Below are 16,583 nucleotides of genomic sequence, written 5' to 3'. Positions count from 1 at the left end.
ATACTGTAGGCACGACAAGGCTTCAGTACGCAGTCGCTGCGCTGTCGGCCGTAATCGAAGACGTCGGGCGGCACCATAATCTATACATCGATCTTCAAACGTGATACAGTGGGCAAATGAATAACTTTGTGAAGCAGACCCGCTCGTACGTTTCGCGCACTCGGGCGCCGACGAGTAGCTTCCGTCAACAGACGCCGTCATAACCTCGGTTAACGACGCAAACTGAGGTCGTCAAGCTCGGTTTGCGGTAACCGCGGTTAGTGGTGCAACCATGGTTTAATCCGCCGTGTAACATAGGATAACCACGGGTTCGCGGTTGCACTAACCGTCGCTGCGCGAACTGGCGAACTCCTCAGGCGCGTGCGAGCGAGGACGGGTTGGCGCGAGTACGCCAGCGAGCGAGCGCGCGGCAACCGGAAGTTCGTCGAAGTGACGTATGTCTGGGCGGAGCTTTGAACTTGCTTGTATTCTTTATTTTTTTTATGGCTCCCTTCGGCGTACGAGTTGAGGGGGAAAATTGGAAGGGTCATTTTTAATCGCCGATATCTCTGGTGTTGCAGAAGCTAGATCGAAAATTTTTGCGGGAGAATGATGGGTGGTTCAATAACTATCAGTGTTATGGTGTTGTTTACCCTTCTTGGTGACCCCTTTCTGGGGACCTTTAATGGACAATCTTGGTAAAAACCAACTTGTCCAAACGAGGATTTCCAGTGAACATGCAGATATAGATTTCATTGAAACGAAGCTGCACTCTTCGCAACGGTCGAACTGCGGACGCGCTGAGCTGCGGGCTCCTACAATCGGTGAAAAGTTTACGTCTGCGTGAGGCCATGTTAGTATCCCCATTGTTGCCCCCAGAACTGTCTCCGAACGAGTGGAATTCACCATGGTGTTTAAAATGGGCAAACGTTGCTCAAAATAAAAGTTAGTGCCTTTCTTTGCGCTACACTCCCTACTTGCAAGTTTCTTCTAGCTATGCTTCAGGATGCAAATCCCCACCGATGGACCGAAGTCACATGGAAGAGTGACGTACGTACGGCAGGTATGCGGCTGCAATATTTGTGAATTTCATAAAGTTTGAGTAACTAGTTTGGTTTAGTTCGGTTTGCTTAACGTCCCAAAGCGACTCGCAACAACGCAACAACGACGAATTGCCGGTGAAACAGTCCACGCAACAACGCACCCCCCCCCCCCCCCCCCCCCCCCAACGACGAATTGCCTGTGGAACGGACGCCGCAACAACGCGCCTGCAACAGTGACGAATTGCAGGTGAAGCATACCGCGTACACCGACGCAGAGCACTCAGACTCAGAAGCCTGACATTCGTGAGCAGCTTTCGTTGGAAATACCAGTAATACTGGATGGTCGCCATGCTCGAGCTTTGTTGGATACAGGGGCTGATTATTCTATTTTGAGCAGCCAGTTTGCCGCAATTCTCAAGAAGGTTTTGACTCCGTGGGCTGGCACACACGTTCGCACTGCGGGTGGTCATCTGGTTACTCTTCTAGGCATGTGCACGGCCAGGGTTCAAATTCAAGAGTCGACATTTGTGGTAAGCTGCCTCGTTCTGAAGAGCTGCTCACGTGACCTAATTCTGGGCGTAGGTTTTCTTCGTGAACATGGCGCAATTATTGACCTCCGGGATTTTAAGGTCTCGTTTTCTACTGAGAAAGCAGTGGCCCTCAGCAGTACAAAGCGACCACTCAATGTGCTTCGAGTTTATGCCGACAGTATCACGCTGCCACTCCGAACCAGTACCTTCGTTAACATCAAATCCAATGCACTTCACGATGGTGACGCAATAGCCGAAACTAACGTCTCGTTACTGTTGACGCAGGGAGTCTGCGTGGCTCGCAGTTTGATCCATCTTCACTGTGGTCAGTCCAAGGTACTTGTTACCAATTTTTCGCACGAGTATCGACGCCTTTTTCCTAACACTTCCAAGCTTCTTTCGCGGAACGCATATCTGAAGTCTCTGAGTGCTTGTCCACAGAAACCGTGCCACCGCCCACATCCCTCGACAACCTCGATATTAGCTCAGAGCTATCGGTCGATCAGCCAGCGTGAACAGCTGTTTTCATTGTTACTCGAATTCAGAGAGTTTTGCACCGTCGTCAAAAGTGCATCAGACTCCCATCGTCAAGCACCAGATCGTGACGTTCGATGATGTGCGCCCAATCCACCAGCACCCTTACCGCGTCTCTTCGACCAAGCGTGAAGTTATCAAGTCACAAGTTAAGCAAATGCTCGAAGATGATGTTATCCAGCCTTCAAATAGCCCGTGGTCCTCCCCGGTCGTTGTAGTTAAAAAGAAAGACGGCACGTTACATTTTTGCGTCAATTACCGCAAGCTAAACGCCGTAGCCAAGAAGGATGTTTACCCCTTGCCGCGGATTGACGACACTCTCGACTGCCTTCGGCGTGCGAAGTACTTTTCGTCCATTGATCTAAAAAGTGGCTACTGGCAGATTGAGGTAGATGGGCCAAATTTCAGCGGATGATGGACACTGTCCTCGCCGGGCTTAAATGGCAGTGTTGCCTAGTCTACCTAGATGACGTGGCGGTCTTCGCAGAATCGTTTGCACAACATCTTAAGCGCCTGCGGTCAGTACTCGAAGCCCTTCGATCCGCCTTGACACTTAAGCCACAAAAATGCCACTTTGGCTACCGAGAGCTTAAATTCCTCGGTCATGTCGTAAGCGCTGCCGGCGTGAAGCCCGACCCTGACAAGCTTGCTACCGTTGTGGAATTTCCGATTCCACGTGACAAGAAAGCTGTTCGCAGATTTCTCGGCTTGTGCAGTTATTACCGGCGTTTTATCGATAACTTCGCTGATCTCGCTGAACCGCTGACTCAGCTCACCCGGGGAGACACCCCGTTTTGTTTGGAGTCACGAGCAAGAAGCTGCTTTTACCGAGTTGCGTCTCCGTCTCTAATCGCCGCCTATTCTAGCCCATTTCGATGAGCACGGTGAGACAGAAATCCACACCGACGCCAGTAACATTGGCCTTGGGGCGGTTCTCGTGCAACGTCAAGAGGGTGTTGAACGAGTCGTCGCCTATGCCAGCCGTACTTTATCCCGCGCCGAGATGAACTATTCAACTACTGAAAAGAAATGCCTCGCCATTATTTGGGCTGCTGCGAGATTTCGCCCCTACCTTTATGGTCGCCCATTTAAAGTGGTCACTGACCACCATTCTTTGTGTTGGCTGGCCAACCTGCGTGACCCATGCGGCCGCCTGGCGCGATGGAGCATTCGCCTACAGGAGTTCGACCTCACTATATAGTCTATAAGTCCGGACATAGGCATGAAGATGCTGACGCGCTCTCTCGTGCGCCCGTCGAGCTCGCTTCACCACACACGGGTGACGCTGGCAGTTTTCTCGGAGCTGTTGTTGCTTCAGATATGTCTCATCAGCAGCGTGCTGATGCAGAGTTACGAGCCCTGATCGATTATTTAAAAGGTCAGCCAGCCACCATACCTAAGTGCTTTTCTCGGAGCCTCTCAACTTTATGCCTGAGAAGTGGTGTGCTCTATATAAGCACAACTCTAGATCCGAGTCGAGAACCTACCTCCTCGTGGTACCCGCAGCTCTGCGAGGGGAAATCCTTTCCGTGTGCCACGATGAACCAACTTCTGGCCACACACTTGCTAGAATACGACAGACATTCTACTGGCCCAACCTTGCCACTGTTGTTAAGCGCTATGTCAAGAGCTGTCGGCCATTTCAGCGTCGGAAGGTTTCACAATCAAAGCCTGCAGGCCTCCTCGTGCCCATAATACCACCACGCGTACCGTTTGATCAAGTCGGCATGGACCTTCTCGGTCCTTTCCCTCGATCCTCTGGTGGCAACCGTTGGATAATCCTCGCCACAGACTATCCGACTCGCTATTCCGAGACCAAAGCGTTACCTAGTGGTACAGCAGCTGAAGTTGCCCATTTCTTTGTAGATCATGCTGCGGCACGGTGCTCCGACCTGTATTATTACTGACAGAGGGACTGCCTTTACTTCACAAATGATGGCCGAAGTTTTTCATCTCAACGGTACGGCGCATCGAAAAGCTACTGCTTACCATCCGCAGACCAACGGGCAGACGGAAAGGCTTAATAAGACCATCGCGGACATGCTGGCGGTGTACGTTGACGCCCAGCACAAGACTTGGGATGCTATCTTACCATATGTGACATTCACGTACAATACGGCAGTCCAAGAGACGACACGCTCACCCCGTTTCGCCTCGTTTAATGCAGGGAGGTTCGGACGATGCTGGACGCAATGCTCCCTTGCGAAACAGATACCGATCGAGCTTTCTACCGACGCCGAGCACTTTGCTCAAGATGCTGAGCAAGCACGCCAACTAGCACGCGTCCACATCTCCCAGCAACAGGACAAGGATTCACGCCGGTACAACCTCCGCCACAAACAAGCTTTTTACAACACCGGAGACCAGGTGTGGGTGTGGACTCCTGTTTGACGCCGTGGCCCATCAGAAAAGCTGATTTACCGTTACTTCGGACCATATAAAATCTTGCGGCGCCTAAGCGACGTTAACTATGAGGTGCTCCCAGATGGCCCAGAGCAGAGAGGCCGTCGGCTACCTCGTCCAGAGACAGTTCATGTCCTACGCATGAAGCCGTATTTTGCGCGGTAACTGAAAAACGGCATCTGCAAACTTTTTTTTTTCGTTTCCTCTTGTCCACTTGTGTGCACGACTGCACGTGTGCCGTGTGCGTCACGCTTAAGGAGGGAGGAATGCCAGGGGGCGCTCGGAGCGAAATACATTGAAGTAGCGCTCGGAGCGAAAGACGAAGTGAATCGGCTCCGCACTTGCAGGAGATACCTAGAATTCGGACCGTGGAATTTCACCTGTACCGGTTCTGTTAAGCTAGCCACAGTCACCAACATCGTGACAATATAATGAATAACTCTGACGGAATCAGGGTACTACCCTCTTCAAACGTAGTAGAAAGTAAAATTTGTTAATACAACACCGTGCAAAATATAAATTCGGAGAAGCAAACCGTTGCGCCCATAGAAACGATGTGAAAGCAGTTTTCTGAGTTCACAGTGCGCCTATGATGTCATCATTCGGTGCAAAATAACTATAAACCTTGATGAACACATTGTGAGACTATGCAGTCTGATTAGATAGGCGGAGTATATTTAAAACACCGCAAAACATATAGTGTTACAAGTCGGGAGCATGGCCCATGGGAACACATGCAAAAAAAACTTACCAAATAATTTCCCTTTAGGAGAGCATCAGTAAACATGGCAGATTGTTAAAAGTTAGCGAACGTTTTGAACAAGAAGTATGACAAAATATGCTCCACCATTTTGGAGCCAATCAATGTTTGACGTGCCTCGATAAATCTTCGTTACCCTGAAAACTAGCTGTCGGTTGGGTGCTTTTCGCAATCACGAGAGCTTTTCGTGTTTTCCCACATTTTGTCGCGCAGCCTACGCTCCCTCTTAAATACGGCCGCTCAAATGATACAAGCTTTTAAGCTGAAGGCAGTCTTTATTCGGCAGGATAAACGAACCGCGCACAGCAGCAGACAACCAACATTCCTTCTGCTCACAGGTATGTCATTTGCAATCGCCGACGTCGTCTGCGATCGAATAGAGCCTCGGCTACGGTGTCGTCTGCTACAATGGACCGTTCTTTTCCGTTCCCTTGTTTTGAAGTTTAAAAAGTGCTTTTTGAACGTAGCTTTATCTATGGGCTGCTTACCTTGAATGATCGGTTTGGTTTGGTTTGGTTTGCGGGGTTTAACGTCCCAAAGCAGCTCAGGCTATGAGAGACGCCGTAGTGGAGGGCTCCGGAAATTTCGACCACCTGGGGTTCTTTAACGTGCACTGACATCGCACAGCACACGGGCACCTTGCTTTTCGCCTCCATTGAAAAGCGGCCGCCGAGGCCGGAATTCGATCCCGCGTCCTTGGGAACAGTAGTCGAGCGCCGTAACCACGGTATTATTAAAACCTGTAGTACTTACGTCCGCATATTAAGGCTATACGAGAAGCTTGCGAGATAGGGAGAAGCACCCAGCGCATTGCGAGCCTGTAGGCGGTGTGAACGACATCACAACACATATTGTAGCGGTATATATAAATAGACTACCCCCAAAATGACGTAGCATACTTTTTCACACCTTTATTCAAACCACTCGACAACTTGTAATGATCGGTAGCCTCCACTGGTACTGTACTAAAACGAGAAAGACACTGCGGTAAGTTGTGTACAAATGTTTTCTAAGGGTCGACCTACCAACTCGAACCCCTATCTCGGTATTTTACAGGTACTCCGCCTTTTAAATGGTTTTTCATATTCTCAGTCTGTTTTAGGGTGTTCGTGGTTGCTCTGTACCAAAAAAAAAAAACATCATAGTTGCCCCGTTAAGACATAAAACGGCTTTGAAGCCTTTCGCTTCCACGTATTCTCATAAAAGGTAAGCCGATTTTTCACCCCCAGTCTGTGGCTGCGTCGCGAACGCCCCATTTGTTTGTAAACACGGCGCTGGTCTATAGGTGTGTAAGGCATAGAGGAAGGAAAGAACTTAGGACAGGCCCTGACGTCATTTTTTTGAAGCGGCGCGGCCGCGCCGCGACCGGACGCTGCAACGTCTCTCCTCCTCCTTTACCCTCCGCATTCTCTTTCTCCGCGACGCTCACGTACCTAGGACCCTTAGCAACGCTGTTGCTAGTGGCCCGAGTTTTCATAGCAACAGCGTCGCCGTTGCTAATGGCCCGACATTGCTAACCCTAAATTTTGACGTCACTTCCGCCACACTTTCTCCAATGCATTGGGAATAGCAAGGGCCTCTCCTAAGTTGTTTCCTTCCTCCATGATGTAAGGCCTACGGGAAACTTGGTACTTACTGCTTCAGGTTTTAGCGATACTGCCAACGACGTACACCAGCGCTTTCTCATACACAACGATAGCAACATGCACATGGTTTAGCGAACACATGCAGAGGTAGGGTTTCCTGCGCACGCGAGCAACGCATACGCAGTACGCAAGAATCATGCTGAGTATGACGCATGCGCAGTAAGCAGCACGCAGGCCCCCTACGTACGCAAGCGTTCTGCGTACATGCGTATGCTTACGTACGCAGTACTAAAGCTCTATATTACTGGAAACGGGACGAGCGCCGTTGAACGCAAATTCAGAGATGTACTCACGACAAGAAAAACAATTTCGAGAGCACTGTGGAATCTGCACAGCAGAAATGCAAAAGGCCGAGTGTTGCTGGTGCGCACGGTGCATCACGTTTGCTCTCATTGTCATTATCAACTAAATGCCCCGTCATTATCATTGCTAATGCTATCATTGTCATTATCACTAAATGCAGCATCATTGTCATAGCTGCTATCATCCTCACTGTTGAGAAGGAAAATTATGATGTGCATTTCACGCTCCTGGTTAAAGCGCTCGGTTGGGGGTCCGAGGTCGGAGGTTCGTTTACCGGTGGAGACCAGATTTTTTATTTTTCTGATAACGTTGCTTTCGATTTCGGGTAATGGCGGCATTTGATGACAGCTATAATGTGACCTAAAGTATGAACGCCGACAGCTAGTATGAGCGATCAAAGGCTTTCGCCTTTATATAACGGAGGTAAAGCCCTACTTCATTGCCCGCTGCGGTGCATTAAGCTTTATACAGGTGCGGACATAAGTAAACGGAGCATGCTTTTCCATTCAAATTAAAATCCGGCTTTAGCACTAGAGATAAGAAAACAATATCTGTCCAAGCGAAAGGGCAGTGGCGTCTGTACCGGTTCACACATACCCCCGACTGTCAGTTTCAATTACACAAAGCGTGAAAAATGGTAGAAGCAAAAAGCGTGCTTCGTTTACTTTTGTCCGCACCGGTACCTGTCTCATGCCAAAGTCGGTAATAAAGAAAAAAGCGGGCTCAATGGTTAAACGCTCGGCTAGTGAACCCGAGTTGAGAGACCGGAAAGCGTGGCGTGACATGGTCCATAGGGTCACGAAGAGTCGGACACGACTGAACGACTGAACTGACTGAGTGAACCCGAGTACTCGGGTTCGGACCTGACCGGTTCGAATCGGCTCCGTTCCGATGTTTTTATTTTTTAGTGAGTAAACAGTACACATGGGCTAACTAATGACCATCAGAACAATTAATTCCTAGTTTGACCTTTCGAGGTCTTGGAGGTTATCAGCCGACATTTGGTGAACTCGGGAATTAAAGAGAAGACGGGGCGGGGCCCCGTAAAGAGCTCGCAAGGTCATTCGCCGACACACGGTGCACTTGGGAATTGCAGCCCGGGGAATTAGAGCTTCCATTCTGATATAAATTGCAACAAACAGCGCCCTCCAGTATCTTCCACGCGAACCCAGGGTGAGCATCGCGCTGCTTATGACGGGGTGTACTGGTAGTCTGCGAGATTCACTCGAAATGCGTGGGGAAGCCATCGTAGGCGACGGTGTTCGGTTGCCGAAGCGCCGGCTCGCTATCAGCGGATCACGGCGCTTGCATCCCGAGCTAGGGTGCCTCGATACGCGCGCCTTCTGCTGGCGTGTCTCGGGGCACCCTACCCCTGGCCTCGCGAAGGACGCGGTACCAACCATGTTTGAAGGCGCGCCGAAGTACTTATCAAAGAAAATCAAAAGCCCTCGCAAGCAGGTAAAGTGGCGGGCTCGTTCTGCTGCTCTTTACTCAAATGTGTCACAGTCTAGCAGCTCCCGTGATGTTGAGCTGCACCCTTCCGACGGAGAGGCAATGATCGACCGCATTGACGGAAACGAAGACAGCGAAGCAGTCAACAAGAAAGATAACGACCCTAACAGGACATCGCTTGAACTTTTATTCAGCTCCGCACCTAACTTGTGCCTTCCCGAACCATCTTGGGCGGTTCACAGAATCGATGCTGAGGGGATTAAGGACGTCTTGTTCAACGACGCTTGCATCCAATACTGCGACGGGTCTTGTGTAGTGTTTACGAAAAAGTCGCTGCATGTACAAAGCGACATGTCGGTCCAGTTGTATGTTTTAGGAAAGCCAGTTGAATGCACGAGTGTTGGGATTAGTTCGTTCGCGAATTCTGTCTCTGAAGGGGAATCGATGTTATCAGCTGTCAGCGACTTGAGTGTTTGCTGTGGAGGACCAAGTCTCAAAAGTTTTCCCTTCGTGTTGCCTGAGTGTGCCTTTGTTGACTGTCAGAGGAAGTGGAGGCACAATAAGTGCCTATTGGTGACGTCTGGAGGTGCCATATGTAGGCCGTGCAGCAGTCTCATAGACACTTTAAGAATACATGCTGACCGACAAACTTTCAATTCAAAGCAGAAGCAACGCTTGAAATTCATAAGGCTGTCAGCGCTGCGCACAACTGCATTGCCTACCCAAAAGTAAAGGCTTGACTTTTTGCGAACTTCAAGAGCAACATTGCAGCGTTCACGAGCAGCTGCTGAAACAACAATTTGAAGAAAGCAAGAAGGGGATGATGAAATTTAAAGATGAGGAAGGTTGTAGAGAAACTGCAGGCTCTTGATGTACCACCAGCACAGCTACTTCTCTTGAAAGAATGTATTTCTGCGGCCAAGTGCACAACAAAAAACAATAGGAGATATACAGATGACTGGCTGTTACGGTGCTTGCTGCTCCACATACGAAACCCGGCTACGTATTCCTTTTTGCGAAGCAATAGCATATTGCCCCTTCCTTGTTTGTCCGCAATTAGGAAATATATCAGCAAGGTTGTACTTAAATGTGGACTTGATGACTTTTTTAAAGCTTTGAAGATGAAAGTCTCCAAGAAAGCAGAATTTCAAAGAAGAGGAATGCTAATTTTAGATGAAATACATGTGAGAAAAGAGATGGTCGTTCACTCTCAGACGATGACATACAGTGGTCTTGTTGATCACGGAGACCAAAGTGTTCGGAGCGATGAGCTGGCTTTGCATTTTCTACTTTCGGGGAAAGCTACTTGCAGCCTGCATTTGCATCAAAAGGACCAACGAAAGGCACACTTTTAGCTCAGTTACTTCTCCAGTGCATTGTGCACTTAGAGAATGCTGGTATATTTGTTGATGGGGTTGTGTGCGACGGTTCCTCAACCAACGGAGCAATGGGGAGACAACTTGGAGTCAATGGTGCACTGAATCATGTTGTGAATGCATTTGAGCATCCTATAGATACCTCTAGAAAAGTATGTCTTGTCAGATGCCCCTCACCTTTTTAAATGCATTCGCAATCGGCTGTATGAAAAGAAGGTTCTGAGAAGACAAGGCCGGTTTATGAAATTGTCCCACTATGATGCCCTGTACATGGCAGACACAAAACATGCTGCAGAACTGAGAGTTTGCCTAAAGCTAACTTATAACCACGTCAACCCCTCCAACATGCTGAAAATGAGGGTGAAACTCGCGACCCAGCTTTTCAGCAACCCTGTAGCTAAAGGTTTGGTTTGGTTTGTCAGGTTTAACGTCCCAAAGCAACTCAGGCTATGAGAGACGCCGTAGTGGAGGACTCCGGAAATTTCGACCACCTGGGGTTCTTTAACGTGCACTGTAGCTAAAGGGATACAGTTTTACACGAAGAGAGGTGCGCCTCGGCTCTAAAACACGGAACAAGGTTGAATATACCTTTTTTCGTAACAACTTATTCGATGCCCTCAACCACCGCTTCCCTGCAGAAGGACTCACTCTTGGATGCAAGGAGTTACTGATTATTGACAGTGCATCCAGGTGGCTCAACGAGTGGGAATAAGAGGTTGTGGATGGAGTCATTCCTAAAGACATTTGTTTTACTCCGTCGACTTCGGAGGGACTGCGAGTGACGTCAAAGTCTGTTCGAGAGTTGTCAGCTTACCTGTTGACGGAATGCGGGTTCAAGATACGTTCTTCCAGCTAAGATGAACCAAGACCCCTTGGAATGCTTTTTTGACATAATACGGCAAGCAGGGGAACAAAATGAGCATCCTACTTTTCCAACGTTTTTGCAACTTTATCGTATGCTTTCCCTTTATCCGTTCCTCAAGCCACCGCAGTTTGGGAACTGTATGGTCCCCGAAAACAGCCAGTCTGCTTTTGTGACATTGGCTGACCTTAGACACATATATATAAAAGTGTTCAGCTGTGGAGCGCACGACAAAAGTGGAAGATCTCAAACACAAGCTGGACGGCCTAATAAATGAGGGAACCTAGGAGTGCGAAGACGTATTTGAACACGATTACTGCAGTGCTACCGTTGTTCACTGCATTATTTATCACGTCACTGGATTTGTGACAAGAAAGCTGGTGAATCAGACGTCATACATCATTTGCAAACAAGCCCTTGTGGGACGAAAAGGCTTATCAAGAGCCCCTGAAGCAGACCTTGTGAACTGCAAAACGAGAGGGAGGCTAACACATCCAAACGCTCATCTTTTCCAGCTCTTCAAGCAGTGTGAGCAAGAGTTCATGAAGTATGCAAGCCAGGGGGATGCGTATGACAAGAAAACTGACACTGTGTTGGGGGATTATCGCTTTACCTTCCTTTGAGAGTTGCACAAAGAGGATATATTGGCCAGGTTAATTCACTACTATGTTTGTATGCGCATGCAACAGTACTGCCGGCAATTAAAAAAATAAGAATGAGAAGAAAAGGCAGGACTTGCGAAAAATGTCGAAGCTTGTGTGACCTGGGACGAGCGCACTGTTTAAACCCTGGATGTTTTCAACTCTGCTTTGCATTTGTCCTATATTTGAAATCTGTGTGAACGTGTGCTTCTGCAGTTTCAAAAAATAAATGAATTAGATTGCTTTCTAAACTTTTAGTGCTATTGTCAACACAGCCTATTTTAGCAAAAAAAAAAAAAAAAAGTGGTTGCTTGCGGGTTTGGAATCAAGTAAATACAACCTTGCAGTACTTGTATGCAGAATCAGAAAAAAGGGCCGTCATCGAGATGGTTTGTCCAAGTTTGTTTATGCTTCATGTGTGCATGTAATCACTGGAGTCATACCAGGCGGCCGGGGCAGGGAAAAAAACTGCGTGGGCGTACTTAATTAAACAGGGGAAGAACGATGAGACATTAGAGGCTTTCGTCTCAAAACATACGGAGTCTCAGTTGGATGGGCTCTGTTGTAGGCGGTACCCACATTGAGTGGGCCGAGGTGCAACTATATACACGCTCACCTGGCGCGCATCGCGCTCTGGTGCGTCGCGCTGGCTGATAAAACCTGTCCTGTTCTCCAACTCGTCATCCGTGCATGCTTCTTATTGTTATTCTCTTAGCAATTAAAATTATATAATATTTAAAGCTACTCATCATCTTAGTAGCTATATAAAACGGCGGCGAGAAATTAAATCTAAGCCACCCACGGAACTCATACGAACAGATTGAATCGGTGAGAGCGGCAAGAGAAAAGCATAACTCTCACAGGTTTGCGTTCTTTGCTAAGTGAGATTCTAGCAGTCGCCGGGCATTATACCGTGGATAACATTTTTGATGCGCGGAATGAGGGCCGATAGAAGTTGATCGGTGAAATTCGGCAGGAAGGCGACAAGTTCAACAATATAATCAAGCGCGAAAGAAGGCGCAACAGCAGAACCTCAGCCGATCGGCGATTTAAGGGGGACACTTTTTCTTGGCAATGGGCGCAAAGGTAGGGAGGCGGGGCGTCTTTAAACGTGTCAATCCGCAATGTAGTTCGACCGCGCGGCTTTAGGTCTGCATGGACGTTGCAGATCATTTTCTTCGTTTGCTTCGACAGCCAACGTCTCTTGAACTTGACTCGAATCTTGTCTGGTGAAAACGCTTCCAACCCTTGCGGAGTAGACGACCAGAACAACCGGAATTACCCAAACAGGCGGCTGTTGCCATCTTGTTTGTAAAGTGGGGGAGTCTCGAAAAACCGCGACAGATATCAGACGAGAAAACCTGGTGGGACCAAGAAAAGTGTTTTGGGCATGACAACTTCATTTCGGAAAATTGGTTCCGCGATAAAAAATATACCGTAAATAACTAGCACTATGATTTCAATTTGTTTTTGCAGAAATTTCTCACATAACTAGGGACTATATTCAGCTGCGCAGGAAGATGATGCGTTTCGGCTCCGTAGCTTTGGCTCCATTGCCAAGAAAAAGTTAGAAAAAGTTAGTGTTCCTGTATGAGCATATACAGGAACACTAGAAAAAGTTAAAGAAAAAGTGTCTTCGTTGCGCCATCTGTCGCGTGCTATGGAAACAGATCATTGGTGCTCGGCGGCTGGCGGTGCCCGTTCGCTCACTTCCACCGTGCCCTATCCCAAAGCCGAAACGCAGAGCCACGTTGTCTCGACTCGCTAGCGGCTTCAGCGGCATCAGTCAGTCGCTGCTATGCTGCTATCTCAGCCGCGCAAGGGATGCAAGAAGAGGGGACTTGAGCTCGAGAGGCCCACAAAACCGCACAAAACGGCGGCGCGCTTCCCGGAAAACGGGGGTTCGGCGCTCCGACTGGGCCGAGGCTTGGGTTTCTCGGCCGAAACGGCCGAGCAACGTGTAGTCTTTCGGAGTCGCTCCGCTCATGATGCGACGATTGAAAGGTCCGGGCATCGTGCATTTTCTTTTCTTTTCTGTGTGTTTTTTTTTTTTTTTTTTTTTTTTTTTTTTTTTTTTTTTTTTTTAAGGTTACCAAAGCGGCCCGCCCGGGTGGGGGGCGTGTGCATCGCACAACTGGGCGGCAAAAAAAAATAAAAAAAAAAAAACGCCGCTCGGCTACTGACCATGCGGAAGTGAAATCGTCGACGCGGGCGTCGGGCGTGCGACGCGTTTTTGCGTGCAAAACGCTCTATGCAGGCCACGCTTTATGGGCCCACGCGCTGCCTCCCGCAACCTTCCGATAACTTAATTGCTCTCTTCATTTCACCGACCACAAAGCTTCCTTTATGACAGTCAAGGACTTTCAGTGGAGTGTTTTTTGTGTGAATATGTGTGAAAAATTAAAAAAAAAAAGCTGTCTGTAATTGTACATACATGCTCGAAATCTTTGCCGCACTCTATCGAAGAGGTGAACCAGCTTGAGCTGCGCTCAAATTTTTCAATAGGAAGTAACTACAGTGCCTAGTATATTCTAGGCACTATAGAAGTAACGTAATCACCGGCATTTTTTTTCTTTATCGTGATGGATGTGCCACAGATATATCACGAGGAACTTTTACGCTTCGCTCTCCGATCATCGATACGGTGGTGTTGAGATGGAAGTCCACTTACCTGACAGGCTCGATCGTCGATGACTTCGCGGCCCGGGCGACAGGCTAGGGCACCACGGCCAGGTGGCGCCTGCTGGCGGCGACGGAGCAACTGTTGTGGATCGTTTCCTCCGGCGAGTGGGCGCGCCTGGGTTTGAAAGAGAACGCCGGGCGGCGGCATGTTCGCACTTATGAAAAGGCATCTTCCCGTTGTGCATTACCTTCAAGGCGCCCGCACTCTTCTCGGGAACAAGTTTTTCCCACGAAGACCTGACTGCATTTCCGGCGCGCTGCGGCAAACGTTTTCCCGTCACACCGTGCGCGGGATCAGTCAGCCTGTGAGGTCTTGCCGTAAGAATGGAAAGAGTGTGTTGGGATTACATCTCCAATGGGCAGTTCCAGAAGACTGTGCATGTTGTTACCAAAGCTAAAGTGTATGGACGTTACTGAAATAACTACGAAATTCCCCAACTAGGGACTTGAGGAGGGACCGTGGGGGCGGCGGCGAGGGGGTGAAGATAGGTGCATGAGGATGTTATGTTATGAGTGGGGTTATTTGTTTTCGGGTTTTATATATATATATTTTTTTCAAATTCGGGGGTAACAATCGAGTTTACTTTTCAACTTGATAATAGGAAAGAAATTAGAGCTTTCCTGGACACACTCCGAAACTGGGGTTTTATCGGGTTAAATTTGCGACCTAATAACTTATTTGATTAGCCCAAATCGATGGGTAACAATTAGAGTTATGTTTTGGGCTGCTTTCAAGAGAGTATTTCATATTTCGGCGTTTCTGTCTTAATTATTACTTGTAGTGATGTGCAACGGTCAGTTTTTGGCAAAGAAACATTTGTTCACGTGAGCTGGTCATCGACGTTTTACACGTCCTTTAATGCGGACGTATATGTGACGGGGAGCGTGTACTGAGGTGACTATTTCGAAACCTTAGGGGCTGAATTTTAAGCTCGAAAGAAAAGATCCACGCTAAACTTAAATAAAAAAAGAAATGAAGTAGACATTTCTCAACGTCTAACGCTTTCATGTTGAAGTATGCCAGAAATGTTAGCTGGTTCATCTTTGTTAGTAAATCAGATGAATTTATGAAGTGTACTGACGAGTGTAAAGACGATCGTTATTTTTAGTCGGTAGGTGAGCCGGCTTACAGCTTTCTAAGTTCTGCGCTACTTAGTTGGTGCCGAATGCGTGGAAGTCATTGCTTAAACATACCGGAATATCCTAAAACACTGCGAATACAAACGCTATAGTTGTGTTATTTAAGTGAGCGTTTGCAACATACAAGACGTACACACGCAGAGCAAGCGCTTGAATTCGCAAGATGTCTAGCATGCATGCCACTGGCAACATTTGGTTTTTATTGTGGATTTCTGCGTGAAGTGTTTAATACGAGAGCGCATTTACGAGTATTACGGCGCGTTACTAAGCGTTTATTGTCTGTGTACCTTTCCGTTTTCTGCATCCTGATTAGGCGTGCATAATTGCCAATAGAAGGCGTGCTTATGGGCATGACCGTTTTTTGCACATCACCGCATGTTGTAACACGCACTGGATCCATGCAAGTTTCGTGGCGGCGTCGACTGCATTGCTTTTCACACAAAAACCCTTTAGCCTCGTCGACGACTATAATTTCTTGCGCTTCATGACATCGAAGTTGAAGTCCTCAGTGAATTTAATTGGCTATTGGCTGTCAAGACTCGCGAGGGGGGATTCAATAAATGTTTGGACGTTTTTGTATCATGTTTCAGCGCGTTTCATGGGACACAACTAATGACGCCGAAGGTAACACGATGCGCGAGATTGGGGTCATTGCGCATAAGCGGTCACGTGATGACAGGCGGCCGCGAGTACTACCCGAAGGCGAATAATTATACATATTGAGGACCGCTTTATCAAATTGCTTTATGACATCGAAGTTGAAGTCCTCAGTGAACTTAATTGGCTATGCACTGTCGTGACTCGCGAGGGAGGATTTGATAAATATCTTGACGTTTTTTAATCATGTTTCGGCGCGTTTGGTGGGACACAAGCAATGACTCCGAAGGTATACCACGATGGGGTCATTGCGCATAAGGGGTCACGTGATCATAGGCGGCCGCGAGTACTAATCGAAGACGACGAATTACTCATTAAGGATTGCGCCCTAGCAAATTTTTCTTGGTAATAAAATTCGATTTTTCGGCATTTCGCGGTTTTGTTGCGGGTTGTCCGACGACAAAAAGTGCATTCTTATTGGTCACAGGTTTTTCTTTCAAGAGATCAGAAGTTTGCAGAAAGTTTTCTCCGCCACTCCGATTTAAATTGCTGATTAGGTTAAGACGATTTAGACGAAAAATGGATCGGCGTAAGCGCGGATTCTTGACATCATGTTGAATGGCGTGAGCGCGTCA

Source organism: Amblyomma maculatum, chromosome 7, assembly GCF_055883805.1.
Source record: "Amblyomma maculatum isolate TAMU_Amacu chromosome 7, ASM5588380v1, whole genome shotgun sequence".
Lineage (NCBI taxonomy): Eukaryota > Metazoa > Arthropoda > Arachnida > Ixodida > Ixodidae > Amblyomma > Amblyomma maculatum.
Note: the sequence above shows the minus strand (reverse complement) of the source record.